Source organism: Panthera onca, chromosome A3 (assembly GCF_046562875.1).
Source record: "Panthera onca isolate mPanOnc1 chromosome A3, mPanOnc1 haplotype 2, whole genome shotgun sequence".
NCBI lineage: Eukaryota > Metazoa > Chordata > Mammalia > Carnivora > Felidae > Panthera > Panthera onca.
In genome coordinates, this window is record NC_138341.1 from 6,155,595 (window position 1) to 6,170,836 (window position 15,242).

Below are 15,242 nucleotides of genomic sequence, written 5' to 3' on the forward strand. Positions count from 1 at the left end.
CCGTGTGGAGCTGACTGCCAAGAAGAACCAGACTCTCAGGCCAGGCCATCAGGGAGGGGAGGGCCAGTGGGGGATGGGTACTGCCCCAGATCAAGGCCCCAGCTCTTCCCTCTGGCTTCCCCCTCTGCACTTCCTCTCACATGATGAGCCTCTCTCCCCATCATCCAGATTCCAATCACTGCAGCCAGTTTGGTGAACTTTCACCAATGAATTCACCTCGGGTTCCGTGTCCATTCATGCGACAGACATCTGTCCGGCACCCACTTTGTGTCATCGGGACCACCCCGGCACGCGCCTCCACGTTCCCCCTGTGCTGGCCTCTCCCGTTGTGCACGTGCGTGCGGTACAGCACGTCTCGCGTCTTGGGTCTACGGTCTTGTGCGCGCTCGATCCACCAGTTTAACAAGATGGCTTCATGCCGTTCTGTGCTGGGGCAGCGCTTGGCCCTGGTCGCACAGTAACCAATAACTCCACATGTCCCTGGCCTCAAGGAGGTCACTTCTGATCCTGTTTCCCTCTTCATCTGCCTGCCTTATTTAATCCCTAACCCCCTTTTCTGTGTCAAGCGCACTGCTGAGTCCTGGAGACCCTTCAGCATTAGGAAGAGTGTCGACATCTGACACGATCAGAGAATAAGACCGAGGGCTTTAAATGGAAAAGTAGGGCATAAAGTACAGACAAGATGCCACAGAAACTCCAAGCAGGAGAGGTCAGCATGGGCTCAGCAGTACAATAGCAACTGCAGGAGGGATTAGCATCAGGTTCCCCTTTAAAGAACAGAAAATAACAACAATGGCAGCTAATACTTACTGAGCGCTAACACTGTTCTGATCAATTTATGAGGACTGTCTTACCTAATTCTCACAATCACCCTACAACACAGGTGTTATTCTTGTTCTCATTTTGCAGACAAGAAACTGGGACACTCGGGAGTAATTGTCTTAAGGTTGGGCAGCTTGTAAACGGCAGAGCCAGGCCTTGAACCTATGCAGCCTGGCCTCCAATAGTGCTCTCAGACACCACCAAGAGGATCTGAGTGTATTAGCTATCTACAGCTGTGTAACAAATGTCCCCCCACTTAGCAGCCTGACACAACACAGAGTTGTCATCTTGCAGGTCCCACGGGTCGGGAATCTGGGACTGGCTTTTGGCCTCTCTTGAGCTGCAGTAAGATGAGAGCCCGTGTCCCCTCTGGGGGAGACTGGGGGAAGACTTGGTTCCTAGCTCGCTCTCGCGGTGACCGGCAGGCCTCAGGTCTCAGCTGGCTGTTGCTGGATTCCTCACCTCCTTGCCTCGTGGGCCTCTCCAAGGGGCAGCTCACACCACAGCAGCCACTCTGCTCAGAGCGAGGGAACAGGAGAGAGGGAGAACAGGACAGAGGTCACCGTTGACTTGTATTCCAGTCACAGAAGCGACATCTCGTCGTTTTTGCCGTTGTCTGTTGTCTTTTGACGAGAGGCAAGGTCATCGGATCTGGCCAACACCCAAGCGGATTGCAGTAGGGCACGGACACCGGAAGTGAGGGCCGTGGGCCACCTCAGAGGCCGCCCGCCACATCGGGCTAGCGGAGGAGACAGGCGTCCACAAACAATGTGAGGCGTGAGCTCATTATCTACGCCCCCCCCCCCCCCGGTTCCTAACCCCAGAGATCCCAACTGTGTGTTCTTAAGTAAGAATAATAGTCTCGAAGTGAGCTAAAACTTGATTCCCAGCCTGAGAGAATTCTTCCTCCTGTTCTTCCCAGAAACTAAGTGCCAAATAAGACAAGCACTTCTTAAAGATCAGCGGCGCACTCGGCTATGTAAGGAAACACAAGTGTATTTGTATTTCGCTGGCGTCGGGCTCAAAACTTGGCAGCAGGTTTCACTCCCACGCCCTCGCCATACGACTTCGGGCGGCCCTCCTAGAGTGCTTCTCTCTATATCTTTTCCTCTTCTCTCCCACTGCCCGTTAAAGAGGAGGCACCCTGTGGCTCCAGGGCTAGAGTTTCTCCTTCCGTCATTTCCAAGCACCGCCATCAACGTCCCTTCCGAGAGCCCTTCGCACACAGGCCCGGTCACCACTCAAAGGCCATCCGTGGCTCCGAACTCAAGCCTGGAGTTCAAGACCTTCCATTCTGCAGCCCAAACCTGCTCCCCACGTAACGGTGGTCCAGTTAAGCTGGTCCATGTGCCTTGAATCTTCCCGTTCCCGTGCCTCCGTTCACCCCATTTCCTAAGCCTTGAGTGTTTTTCCTGCTCCTCTTCACCTACTCAAATCTTGGCCACCCTTCACGGCCAAGTCCATGCCCCACCTTCTCAATGAACTTCTCCAAGACTCCTCCAGCAACCCAAGGCCAGGCCTGGCGGAAGGCAGTGCGTGTTCAACAAGGTCAGCTAAATAAAAACACTCATCAAGGGGCCCTTGGGTGGCTCAGTCGGTTGAGCTTCTGACTCTTGGTTTCAGCTCAGGTCATGATCTCACAGTTCGTGAGTTCAAAGCCCTCATCAAGCTGTGCTGATAGTGCAGAGCCTGCTTGAGATCTTTCTCTCTCTCTGCCCCTCCTGCTCTCTCTCTGTCTCTCTCTCTATCACCCTCTCCCAAATAAATAAACTTAAAAAAAAAAAAAATACTCATCAAAGCAAGGAAACCACTCCAGAAAAGTTGTCTGAGTTTTCCTCCCTAAACCTACAGCCTTGTCCTCATCACCACTACCTGCTTACTCCCGCCGGGGCACTCTGGACTCAGCCTTCCGGCTCACCTGCACAACGTTCCCAACATCCTTCTGTATGACCGCTGGCCACCACCCAACCCCATGTCCTAAGAGACGGCTTTCTCCGGGCCCCACATATCTCCCGCTGCCCAGGTAATCCCAGTTAGACTAAGCACTTTCATCCGCTGAGTCTGATTCATCCCTGAATCCAGAGCAGGGCCCAGACACGGAAAACATGGTCGGGAATGGTGAAGAAGACGAAGAATGTTCATTGATAGGACTCCTGCATAAAACACACCAAAGGTGCTTCACTCGTTCTTTCTTTAGTGCTCAGAAATCCAAGGACATCTTTCCACTTCAAAATCGAAGGACATAAACTCGGTACCGTCCTGCCAGGGAGGAAAGCACGGGGATGCTCGAGGTCAACAGTGAACAACGGCCTCCTCTGCCATAGCTGTGGAGCCACTGAGGCGGTGCGTGCGAGGTCCCGAGGTCCAACAGTCCAGGGTGAGACAGGCAGGCAGCAGACGGAGGTGCGGATGTGAGAGGCCGACGTGAAGCAGGCCCGCGGTGCGCACTGGGAGCATCGCACCCACACTCCCCGTGTCGGCGTGGCCCCCAAGGCTTCCAGGTGCCGCCTCCAGCTCCCCGGCCGCGGGACATGACACCCACATTACTCACTACACATTCACTCTTGAACTTTATATCCTGCTCTTCTCTTTTCGCACGTTGTTCAGAAATAAACGCTGGTGCCCACATTACATTTTGCTTTTAAACAGCCTGCCGCATGGGGCGCCGGGGTGGCTCCGTCGGTTAAGCGTCTGACTTCGGCTCAGGTCACGATCTCATGGTCCGTGGGTTCGAGCTCCTGTCGGGTTCTGTGTTGACAGAGCCTGGAGCCTGCTTCAAATTCTGTGTCTTCCTCTCTCTTTGCCCCTCCCCTGCTCATGCTCTCTCTCTCTCTCTCAAAAATAATGAATAAACATTAAAAAAAAAAAATTAATAGCCTGCCACAGGGGAGATTCGCCTAGGGCTCTCGCAGCCACACCAGATGGGGTCCAGGCCATTTGCATGGAAGGCAGAAGTTAGAGCTAGTGGGAGCTGACAGGGAAGGGCACTGCCATCCCCGACCGGGGGCCTCGAAGGAAGTCTCTTGACTACTCTAAACTAAGGCTGGCTTTTCTAAAAAGCACCTTCTCTCAGGCTTTTCCATCTCAGGACCACTTTATATTCTTAAAAATTATCGAGCATCCCTAAGGAGCTTGTGTTCATGTGAGTTGTATTTGAAGATATTTACTGTACTGGAAATTAAAACTGAGAAAATCTTTGAATATTTTTCAATTTGTATCAAAAATCACAATATAGATTCATCACACATTGGCATACATTTTTACATTTTAAGAAAATAACTGCATTTTCCAAAGCAAAAATAACAGTGAGCAGAATGGCAACAGTTTATGCATTTCCCAAGCTCCCTAAGTGTCTGAATTAATGGAAGACAGCTGTATCCTCACATCTGCTTCTGCTTTCAATGTGCACATTATGCTGTTTTCGTTGAGGGACGTGAAGGAAAGTCAGCCTCAAATATATAGTTGGACAAGAGAGAACAACGTCGTGATGGCTTTTTCACGTCATTGTGGATGTTCTTCTTTGATAGTACACCAAAACTCAACATATGGTACTTCCTTTTTTTTTTTTTTATGTGTGTATTTCTTTTGAGGGAGAGAGAGGAAGAGAGCAAGTGGGGGAGGGGTAGAGGGAGAGGAGAGAGAGAGAGAATCCCGAGCAGGCTCCAGCCTGTCAGCACAAAGCCAGCCGTGGGTCTCGATCCCACAAACCGAGAGATCACGACCCGAGCAGAAATCCGGAGTCAGACACTTAACCGGTTGAGCCACCCAGGCACCTGTTTGGTACTTTCTTGAAGGTTAGTTGCACTGTCAAATCTGAAACCATATCAGTTAATTTTTCAAACACCGTTGCATTGAAACCCACTGTAATATATTTTGGATATTTCTTTACCTGGTCAAGCATTTGCAACATCATGCATTCAACACTTGGGAAATACTGATTCATTGAGTTATGAGCATGTGTGATATGTTGACATATCTCCTTATACAACATCCATAAATCATAGCAATAACATAACCATTTAAGCTCTTCAGAAAACTCTGAATTAGGAAGCTATCAAACTCACAGCAGTGGATACAAGTTTTCTAAAATTCTAATTTTCACTTGAAAGTTTCAATTTTTTTAAGTTTATTTATTTTGAGATGGAGAGAAAGCACAAGTCGGGGGGGGGGGCAGGGAGAGGGGGAGAAACGGAGAATCCCAAGCAGGCTCCCCACTGACAGCACGGAGCCTGGCATGGGACTTGAACCCATGAACTGTGAAATCATGACCTGAGCCACATCAAGAGTCAGACACGTAACCAACCGAGCCACCCAGGTGCCGCTTGAAAATTACAATTTTATAACTGGCAACAAATATTGTCAGATATTTTTCTTAAAGAAATAGACTCATTTCATTTATTTTCAGGTCTGAAACAACTGGGTTTGGCAGTGAGTTGTCCTTTTCATCAACACCGTGCTGTGCAGAAAGCCTGGACAAGAAACCCAGCCCCTCGCCGATGACCCGTGACGTTGGGCCACACGAAGCCATTCTGATCATTTAATTCCTTTTCATTTAACAACATTTTAAAAAATCAGTACGCTTCTTTCTCCCTTGTTCATTTTCATTGAGGTGTGGGACAACAGCGAGACGGATGTTCCCGGCCATGGACCCCGGAGCCAGGTCGCCGCGTTGGAATCCCGGCTCTCTCATGGCTCCGCCACGTGAGTGGGTCCGGTTTCCGATTGCTCTCTGCCTCGGTTTCCTCGGCTGTACAATGGGCCTGCTTGGCGGTGCTGCTATGGGAACCCAGCGAGCTCCTGATGACGACCTCACTAGAGGCAACTGTTGGCACTCGGCAGACAGGCCGGCCAGGGGCCCTGCGCTCGGTGGGAGGGCCTCCGCAACCCGCCGGCTTTCCCACCCCCCAGGCAGCACGTGGCCCCTGTCTCAGGTGACAGTGTGTCTAGGAATCTAGAAAAGTTCAACTATGGGCAGCCCTCCTGGCTCTCTCCTCCCCCTCCTGTCAGTGAGGAGAGAGAGGCCCGGGCAACAGGGCCCCCGACACCCGAGTCCTGCGGGGCCGGGAGGAGATGGCGGCAGGCGACCTGCCATCATCACCTTCCGGCGGGGGCACGGGTGACAGTACGGGTGACCTGGGGGGGGTGCCCACAGGCTCCGGTCCGGCAGCTGAGCACGAAGCAGGGATGCCCTGCATCTGGGGGAAGCTGTGCGGGAGCGGCCACCCCAGTAAGCACAGCCCCCACGCCGGGAAGGGGGCGCACCAGCCCGCCCAGCAAGGGCCTCCTCCTGTACCAGCCGTGAGGGACTCTCCCCCACTGCAGGGCAGGGCCAGACCCCATCCCACGAGGCACAGTGCTCCGGGACAGGCATCAAGGCAAAGGGGAGGCGGGGCGGAGGACAGGCTGCTGACCATTTTGACTCAGACACTCCGAGAGGAGCGGAGTCGGCACAGGGGACTCAAACAGGAAGTACCTGCAAGATAGGTACTGACACCTGGAACCAAAGCACACAGCACGCACTCACAGGTGACGCCTGGACCACCGGGCGCGGCCAGGGAGTACCCAGCAGCCGCTGGCTTTCTGTCCACGAGGTCCTTCAGGTGTGCTCTAACCTGAGTCCTGTCCTACCCGGGCCTTCCCTCTTGAGGAACTTTGGTGACCCTCACCTTGCAGTGACCTTAGCACTCATCTGAATTTCTGTCACAAGAGAAGGTTGTCAACATTGCCTGCTGCTGTTTTCCTACTGATTGCACATTCTATATCCGATAAGGGGCTAATATCTGAGTATAAGGAGCTCAGGCCACTCAATAGCAAAAAGCAAACAAAAAAACAACAAAAAAGAAAAAAAATCCAGTTAAAAATGGGCAGAAGATCTGAATAGATGTTTTTCCAAAGAAGACCTACAGATGGCCCGCTGGTCCCCAGAAAGATGCTCTACATCATTAATCATCAGGGAAATGCAAATCAAAACCACAATAAGACATCACCTCACCCCTGTTTGAGTGGCTATCATCAAGAAGACTAGAAATAGCCAGTGTTGGCGAGGATGTGGCGAAAAGGGCGCCCTCGCAACCGCCACCTTTTTGGTGGGAATATAAATTGGTGTGGCCACTATGGAAAATGGTATGGAGGTACCTCAAAAAAATAGAACTGCCATATGATCCAGCAATTCCCCGTCTGCAGATTTATCCAAAGAAAATGAAAACGCCAGCTTCAAAGGATGCACCCCCATATTCTTTGCAGCATTATTATAATAGCCAAGGCATGGAAACCAATCTGAGTGTCCACTGATGGATGAATGGGTAAGGAAACTGTGGTATATCTATGTCATAGAATGTTATTCGGCCACGAAAAGGGATGAAATTTTGCCATTTGCCACACGAGTGGACCTCAAGGGCATGATGCTAAGTGAAAAAGTCAGACAGAGAAAGATAAATGATCTCTCTTACATGTGGCATCTTAGGGGGGAAAAATTAATTTAAAAAAAATCCACACTCAGATTCCCAAGCTCATAGAGAACAGATTGGTGGTTGCCAGAGGTGGGGTGTAGGGGTTGGGAGAATTGGGTGAACCGTTTTTAGTATTTTGTTTGTTTGTTTAAATAAATTAAGGGGGTGGGGGAAGAGCCCTCTGCTCAAGAATCTGACGTTATAGCTGGGAGAGACAGATAATGAACAATACACAGAATGGTAAGTAATTATATAATATGTTTGAAAGTGCCATAAAATCTATAAACACAGCCAGAGAGATTAAGAGTTTGCCATTTTCAATGTGGGAAGGCTTTACTGAGAAAATGACATTTAAACAGAGGTGTGACGGAGGTGAGGTAGTTGTCTCTGTGGACATCTGGGGGAAGAACCTTCCAGATGGACGGAACAGCCAGTGCCAAAGCCCTCGGTGGACACTCACTGATGGGCGGGAGGGGAGGTCAGGAGCTCTGGAAGGTCTCCAACCCGGGAGTTGTAACGGGACGATCTGACGGCCATCACTGAAAATAGCCAAGACGAGAGGCAGGAAGACCAGCGAAGGGCTCTACGGCGGTCGCCCAGGCCAAGGAAGATGGTGGCACCCACCAGGTGGTAACAGGGCAGGTGGGCGGAAGTGTCCAGAACCTGTACATACTTCGGACGTTGGCTCAATGGGATGTTCTGGCTTTCTCGATTTTAAGATAATACATTCATTCTGGGGTTAGCCCAAGTCAAGTGAGTTACGTACTCCCTGACAATCGTATACATTCATGTGGAAGCAGAATCCCCCAAAAAACCAGTAATGCCATTCTTCACCCATCATGTTGATTAAAAATAGATACCGATAAGCATACAGAGAAAGAAGTACCATTATACCATCGTAGGAGCGTAAATTGGGGTCGTCTTCCTGGAGATCGATTCACTCAATCTAGCACGTTCAATCCCGCCCACTTTCACCTGACCTGCCATTTCTAGTCACCTACCCCGCAGAAATGTCCCCATACATCCAGATGTGCAAAAACATGCTCTTTTTTTTTTTGACAATCACTGCCACACTGTTTGTAAAAGCAACCAATTGAAATAAACCCACATGCTCATCAATAAGTGATTGGCCAAGTACACTTGGCTTGGATTACTACACATCCTTTGAAATAACAAGGTAGATGTGCCTCTGCGTATGTTATGAAAAAGGCCCGGGGGGGGGGGGGGGGGGGGCGGGGTGCGTCCTGAATTGTCCATAGGGATTACTTACAGAAGGCAGGTTGAGAAACAGAATTAGTTAGAGGAGAATTATGTCCTTTTCACTCTGGATTGTTCTGTGTTGTGTAAGAGCAAATCCATGCGTTATTGGTGTAAATATTGTCAATGTGAACTTTTTACGCTTAAGCACAGGAACTTTTAAGACCCTATCCTGAGTGCCCATGGTCTGTGATCAAGGCTTCTCTGGACCCAAACCCACCCTATCTGTACCACAGCCTCTGGAAGAGGTCAATTTTTCATGCATTTCATAAAACTCAGGGTCCTTACTAACCTAGGCCCTTTTTAAATAAGTAGTCGTTTTGAGGGTGCCTCGGTGGCTCAGTCAGTTAAGCATCTGATTCTTGCTGTTGGCTCAGGTCATGACCTTGTGGTCATGAGATTGAGCCCCACGTTGGGTTCTGTGCTGACAGAGTGAAGCCTGCTGGGATTCTCTCTCTCCCTCTCTCTCTGCCCCTCCCCTGCTTGCTCTCCCTCTCTCCAAAAAATAAATGTAAAAAAAAAAGTAGTTATTTTTTGTGCCTAATACTACATTTTACATTTTGTACTTTCATCTTAAAGAGGAGCCTAAAAAGAATAAGCCCGATAAAGCTGCATCTGCCCTTACAACTGCTCACGCTGGTGTCACAGCCCTGTACAGGGGCAGGCACATTTCCCACTCAAGCCTTTTGTAGGCCTTCCTACAGGCTGAGCAGCGACAAGCAAGGTCAGAAAAGAGGAACTAAGAACCAATCCCCCCAAAACAAAGAACTACCAATGGGCAGACATAACCCCAGTGAAACCCCAGAAGTCATTTTTCACTGTGTGCTGAGAAACTCGGGCAATTTTACAGGAAACACCATTAGCCTGGAGATCAGAACAGCCACGATGTAAGTGAAAGAGTGAGAAAGTCAAGACAGCCTGTGAAACAAGTCTCATAACGAAAGAAAATGATTCTTTAGAGCAGAGAAGCTTTCAGCCACAGAAACCCAGAACAACAGGGAGCCAGAAGAGAAACAGGTCTGTCTGAGGAATGGGTTTTAATTCTCCAGTCCCGATGGCAAGCGCCTCTCACAACACATCGGGGGAAGAAATGCATGGAAACCTAATGTCACTAAGCATTCAAATCTGCTAACCTGCTCCCTGGCTCTGATCCCACAGTCACCAGGCAACCGTTGGATTAAGATCAACCGTTTGCCAGGTAGATTTCTCCACACAGAATAGGGTAAGCCGAGGACTCAGCCCTCTAGACCCTTCGACAGATGGAGTTCTCATTGTAAAATAACAAGCTGACATCCAGCATAGACATCAGTGCCATGAGCGTGGTTAATGTGAGTCTACCCCAGAGAGAGGGATTTGCGATTTGTTGTCTGAGCCTGCACAGCTAGCCCAGCCCCTGGACTGTGAGAGTTTGCCCACTGCCCATGTGCAAACTGCTATGTGACCTTTCACACAGCTGTCATCCAAACTGACTCTGTCCAAGCCCAGTTGTGCGCTCAGCGACAAGCCGTAGCTGGGTGGTTCTGCTGGGTCCACATCTGTGGGATTATACACAGTTGACCGGCCATCGTACAAGCCAGCTGGCAAGTCTGCGACTTAGTGCCGCAAGACAGCCCAGATGTGAGGTCAAAGCCAATTGTTAGCTGGTGCGTGGGTACCTAGGCCAGGGTCCACGTCTGATAGAGGCCCACAGATGGCGATCTCCTTTCCTTCCCTGTCCCATCCCTGCTGGAAACTGTCGCAGGAAAGGTACCAGGCAGCCCCTTACAGGTGTCACGTGTTTCTCGTAATTCCAACAAAAGGAGTCCCGAATACTAGGCAGGAAATGACGTCACTGGAGCGGGGCTGTCCTCAGACAGTTTCCCTCCTCCATCAGTGGATCTGTGATCAGAAGATCCAGTAGGAGAAGAAGAGCAGGGCAGGGTCTGGATTCTAGAGAGAGTGGCTGCCTTCTAGGCTGTGCCGGGAAAAGAGAATAGAAGCAACTAGAGAATAACCCAAGAGGATGAGCTTAGAGCCGGCGCCTGAGAAGAAAGTTCCCGGGACGGTGTTGGTGACAGCTCATGGTCCTGGTGAACAAACCACAGCAGACCACTTGCTGGACAGCAACGAGATGCCATTCATTGGTACACCAAGAAATGAGCCGCACTTCCTGAAACTTGTTTTTTTTCTGTTCTCATAAACGGGCATTTTTTCCTCTCATTCAAAAGAGACACAATACAGAAAAATCAAAGAACAGATGCAGAGGCCATAAAACACCAAGACGAGGATTTGCGTCTGCTCAAGGTGAAACATTGGCAGGCCAGGCCCTGGCAGACGGGGAGACCTGGGGGTACGCTTCTCTGGAACAGGATACTGGGGCTTTCTGGCTGCGACATCTGTCACCCCATTGATCTCCAGAGTTGATCTGGCTGATCTGGGTGGCTAGGCGGGTGTCCCCCTCCGCCCATGTGTGTCCCTCCAGAAGCTACGTGCTCGGTAGAAGAGGATGATCGTCCCCAGCACAGGAGGACCATTCTTGGGGCAAGGGTATATGAGTGACTGTGCTCCCCTCCTACCAATGGACCTCCCAGCAAGCTCTCAAGGACCACTGGGAGGAGAACGTAGGGTAGACAAGCTTCCAAGACCCCAGACACGTCCAAATGAGGCGCTGCAGGTGGGAGTCTGCCTTTCTTAAAACAAAACAACACACTGCCTACACTCACGTATCTCCTATTTCAACTGTCTTGCTCAAAAGGCATAGACAGTGCTCACCACCCTGCTCATAACAGAGATGATTTGGAAGCAGCCTAGGTGAGCCTCGAAGAGGAGATCCCTCCCCCGCAAAAAAAACCAAACACATGTTGTGTTTCCATAGGATGAAATGATAGGCAACTGTATAAATGGACACTGCAGGAACCCTGCTCATCCTTCAAGATCCTGCTACAGTCCCCAGACCACGGCCCTCACACTGGGACTGGTCCCAGCCCCCAAACACCCAGCTGTGTCCATAGCACTTGAAGCCTGTAGCCCAGTCCGCTCTGCGTTGGGCTCTCTGCCCTGACCTCTGAAGGGCAGGGACCGCGGCTCACTCGTACCTCATCACCCACCCTCCACCTCCATGGGACCCTCAGCACACAGCGGGCACTCCCCAAGCGCTTGTCGTATTAAAATAACTTCGAGGCTCGCTGCAGATTCTGCTTCCCTTTGACGCTCTAAGCTCCACGTGGGACTTTTTTCAATCACCTTCAGTTCCTGGAAAGCCCTGAACTTTCAACCGTGTGGTGTGCATAGATTCTGTCCTTCTAAATACATGCAATGGTCTCCCCATCTTGCGCAGTCACCCAAGGCACAAAATAAACTCGGCTTTGGAAACCGGAACCCAGAAGGAGAAGACCCCTTGGTAAAATTTCCCAAAAGGGGCCTTGCTTACATTCTACGACCATAAATTGTAGGCAAGCCACCTGAACCGTTGTGCTGTGTACTTCCAAACAGACAACCTGTCACCATAGCAACACTCACATCTGTCATTACCTCAGAGAGAGAACACCTTTTAAAAGAAATCTACTTAGCAACATGTCATGTCAACTTCAGTGCTTCTTACGGATTCTCTCAGGAATCTAGGCCTGAGTGCCCTGGGATAAACCGTGCCTCTGTGAATGATCTAGAAGGCACTGCCACAGCCCAAAGTGGCCTCTTCCTCCACCTGCCCCCACCTGTCCTTGGATGATTCAGGTACCAGGGCCTCCCTGAAGCCACGGCTGATTGCCATGCGCTCAGGGCAGTTACACAAGTCAGTTGTTATGAAAATAATAGCTGTCACCCTGGCATCGTGCATGCATAGCCTCTTAATCCTTGGGCCAGCCCATGCAGCAGGCATTACCCCCACTTAGCGATGAGGAGCCCGGCTCCAGCCCTCCCCACTGCAGTGACATCATAAGCCACACCTGGCTCCCAACACACCGTCCACCCCGTGTGGATCTGTGAACTTTCCAAACAACTCAGAAAGGAGGATCTTTTTTCTCATCCCCATTTTACAGAAGGGAAAACTGTCTTGGAGAAGTGAAGCATCTTGCCCCAGCTCCCTCCAGAGGACAGCTCAGGTGCAGAGACACAGCGTCTCCCCCTCGGGGGGAGCCTGAGAAGAGGACGCTTTATTTTGCTTGGTTTCAGAATAAAGTTCCACCTCTTGCACTTGTTGAGAATCTTCCCGAGGAAGCGAGTCCATTGGCTAGACCTTCACTTCTTCCAGATCTTAAAGGGAACTTTGTGTCTTTGAGGGAAAGGAGGACTAGGAAAGCACATGTGAGGCTTTCGTGCACAAGAATCTCCTGAAGATCTTGTTAAAATGCAGGTGCTCCCTGGGTAGGCTGCTGTGAGTGCACCTGAGGTCTGCACTTCGAACCAGCTGCCAGGTGAGGTGCTGGCCCTCCATCCCTCCTTTTGGGAAAGAGGGCAAGGTCCCTCTGTTTAGAAGAAAAGACGCATTATAAAAAAGACACGGTGTTGCCCCCCAGGACCACCCAGGACTATTGCAGGCTGCGTGTTAAGACCTCATGTTTTTGAGGAAGCCCTGGAGAAAGGGAAAGGAACTTGATTTCCAAGGCTGACCTCAAACCTTCGGGAAACTAACTCTACACCAGGAGCCCCTCTCAGGCTCTAAGCCACTGTTGATAGTAGGATGTCTTCATTCCTGACCCCCCCCCCCTACCTCCCAGGGCCTGGCCTAGTACCTGGAATATGCTAGATGCCCAATAAATATGGAAGGAAGGAAGGAAGGAAGGAAGGAAGGAAGGAAGGAAGGAAGGAGGAAGGGAAGGAGGAAGTGAGAAGGGAGGGGAGGGGAGGAAAGGAGGGGAAGAGGATGGAAGGGTGGGTTTGGCAAAAAAATTGAGTTGCAATAAGGAAGACTCTGACATATGTTATTAACCATGTAATGCGTGCACTTGTCCAAGATGGGCACAGAATGGCTATCCCATGCCTACCAATTAATTGGTAGAAAGAACTCAGGCTTTCTATCTATTGATCATTTTTAAGCACTCCTGTCACCCCATGGGATCTAGAACCTACCTTGCATATACTAATTATATCGGCCTTCTAGAACCAAAGGAACTTCTGGCTATTTGAAAGATGTCATTTTAGGTGCTGTGATAGTTATTTGTTTTCCAGTTTGGCTGGGCCCAGATATGTGGTCACACATTAATCTGGAAGTTCCTGTGGGGATGTTTTCAGATGAGATTAACATTTAAATTGGTGAATTTTGAGCGGTGCCTGGGTGGCTCGGTCGGTTGAGTGTCCGGCTTTGGCTCAGGTCATGATCTCACAGTTTGTGGGTTCGAGCCCCGCATCGGGCTCTGTGCTGACAGCTTAGAGCCTGGAGCCTGCTTCGGATTCTGTGTCTCCCTCTCTCTCTGTTCCTCCCCTGCTCATGCTCTGTCTCTCTCTCTCCTTCAAAACTAAATAAAAACATTTAAAAAAAATTTAAATTGGTGAATTTTGAGTAATCAGATTGCCCTCCATAATGTAGGTGGGCCTCATCCAGTCAGTTGAAGGGCTGAATAGAACAAAGACTGATGTTCCCCAAACAAGAGGGAAATCTGCCAGCAGAGGGACTTTGGCCTTGAAATACAACGTCAGCTCTTCCCTGGGTCTCCAGTCTGATGGCCCACCATCAGACTGAAATCTTGCAGATTTCAGACTTGCCAGTCTTAATCATGTGAGCCAATTCCTTAAAATTTCTTGCTTGCTTGCTCACTCTTTCAGATAGATAGATACAGAGAGAGAGAGAGAGATAGAGATAGAGATAGAGATAGATACAGGTAGAGATAGACACAGACATAGACACAGACAGATAAATATACACACACATTAACTGATTCTGCTTCTCTGGAAAACCCTAATACAGAGGCAAAAAAGGAATAACATTTCAAAGCAGACGGTAAACACTGCTTATCCCAAAAGATACTAAAGTATATCACACAGACTGGAACAGAGGCTGAATATACTCGTGGCTAATGAACTAACAAGTCACAGGACATCTCTAAACCCAGGAGAATATGGGGCTATGCCTTCAAACATTGACTGTCGAAGCCCGACCCCCCAACTCCAACCCCAAACAGATCCTCAGGTTACTCTTCGAGAAATACTGTCGAACGGGTATCCTTGGAGGCACTGCCTCAGTCAGAATGAGGCAACTAATATATTCTAAAATACAATATGAGTTCTCTTTATATTCCCTGCAACCATTAGCCAGACCCTATGAAACCGTATTTGACCATCTTTGCCCTGTAAAAACAGTAATTCTATACAGTTAACCTAATACATCTAATTATGCCTCATAATTTAGATCACATTGAATAAAGCCCCATTGACACCCAGAGTCCTCTCTTACAGATCCTCTAGAATGTTCTCTGTGTCAGTATCCCGTCTACATGGGCAGCAGGTTGGCTCTGTGAAAGACTGGGGCACGCTGCCTGGGCCGGGGGCAGGTCACTTCCTCTCCCGAGCCGGGGTCCTGACACAGCAAGGGCTGAGGCGGGACCCAGATCAGGGGGTGTCACTCTTTGCTGGAAGGTACTACAGAAACACCCCGAATCCTTGTTTCCTGAGGCACACAGACTGCTGGAAATTCTGGGGCCTGGCCCTCTGGTGTTTACGGACCCTCCTACCCCAGGAAGTCAGGGGCTAGAAACCTCCTGAGTGTGGGCCGTGCCACAGTCTCCACCTCCCCGGTGCCTA

General features: G+C 50.0%; 1 long non-coding RNA gene across 2 annotated transcripts in view; it reads right to left on the bottom strand.

Moving 5' to 3' along the window:
* The window catches only part of LOC132688788 (uncharacterized), an 82,099-nt gene that overhangs the window by 52,034 nt on the left and 14,823 nt on the right, over nt 1-15,242 (bottom strand). The window lies entirely within an intron of this gene.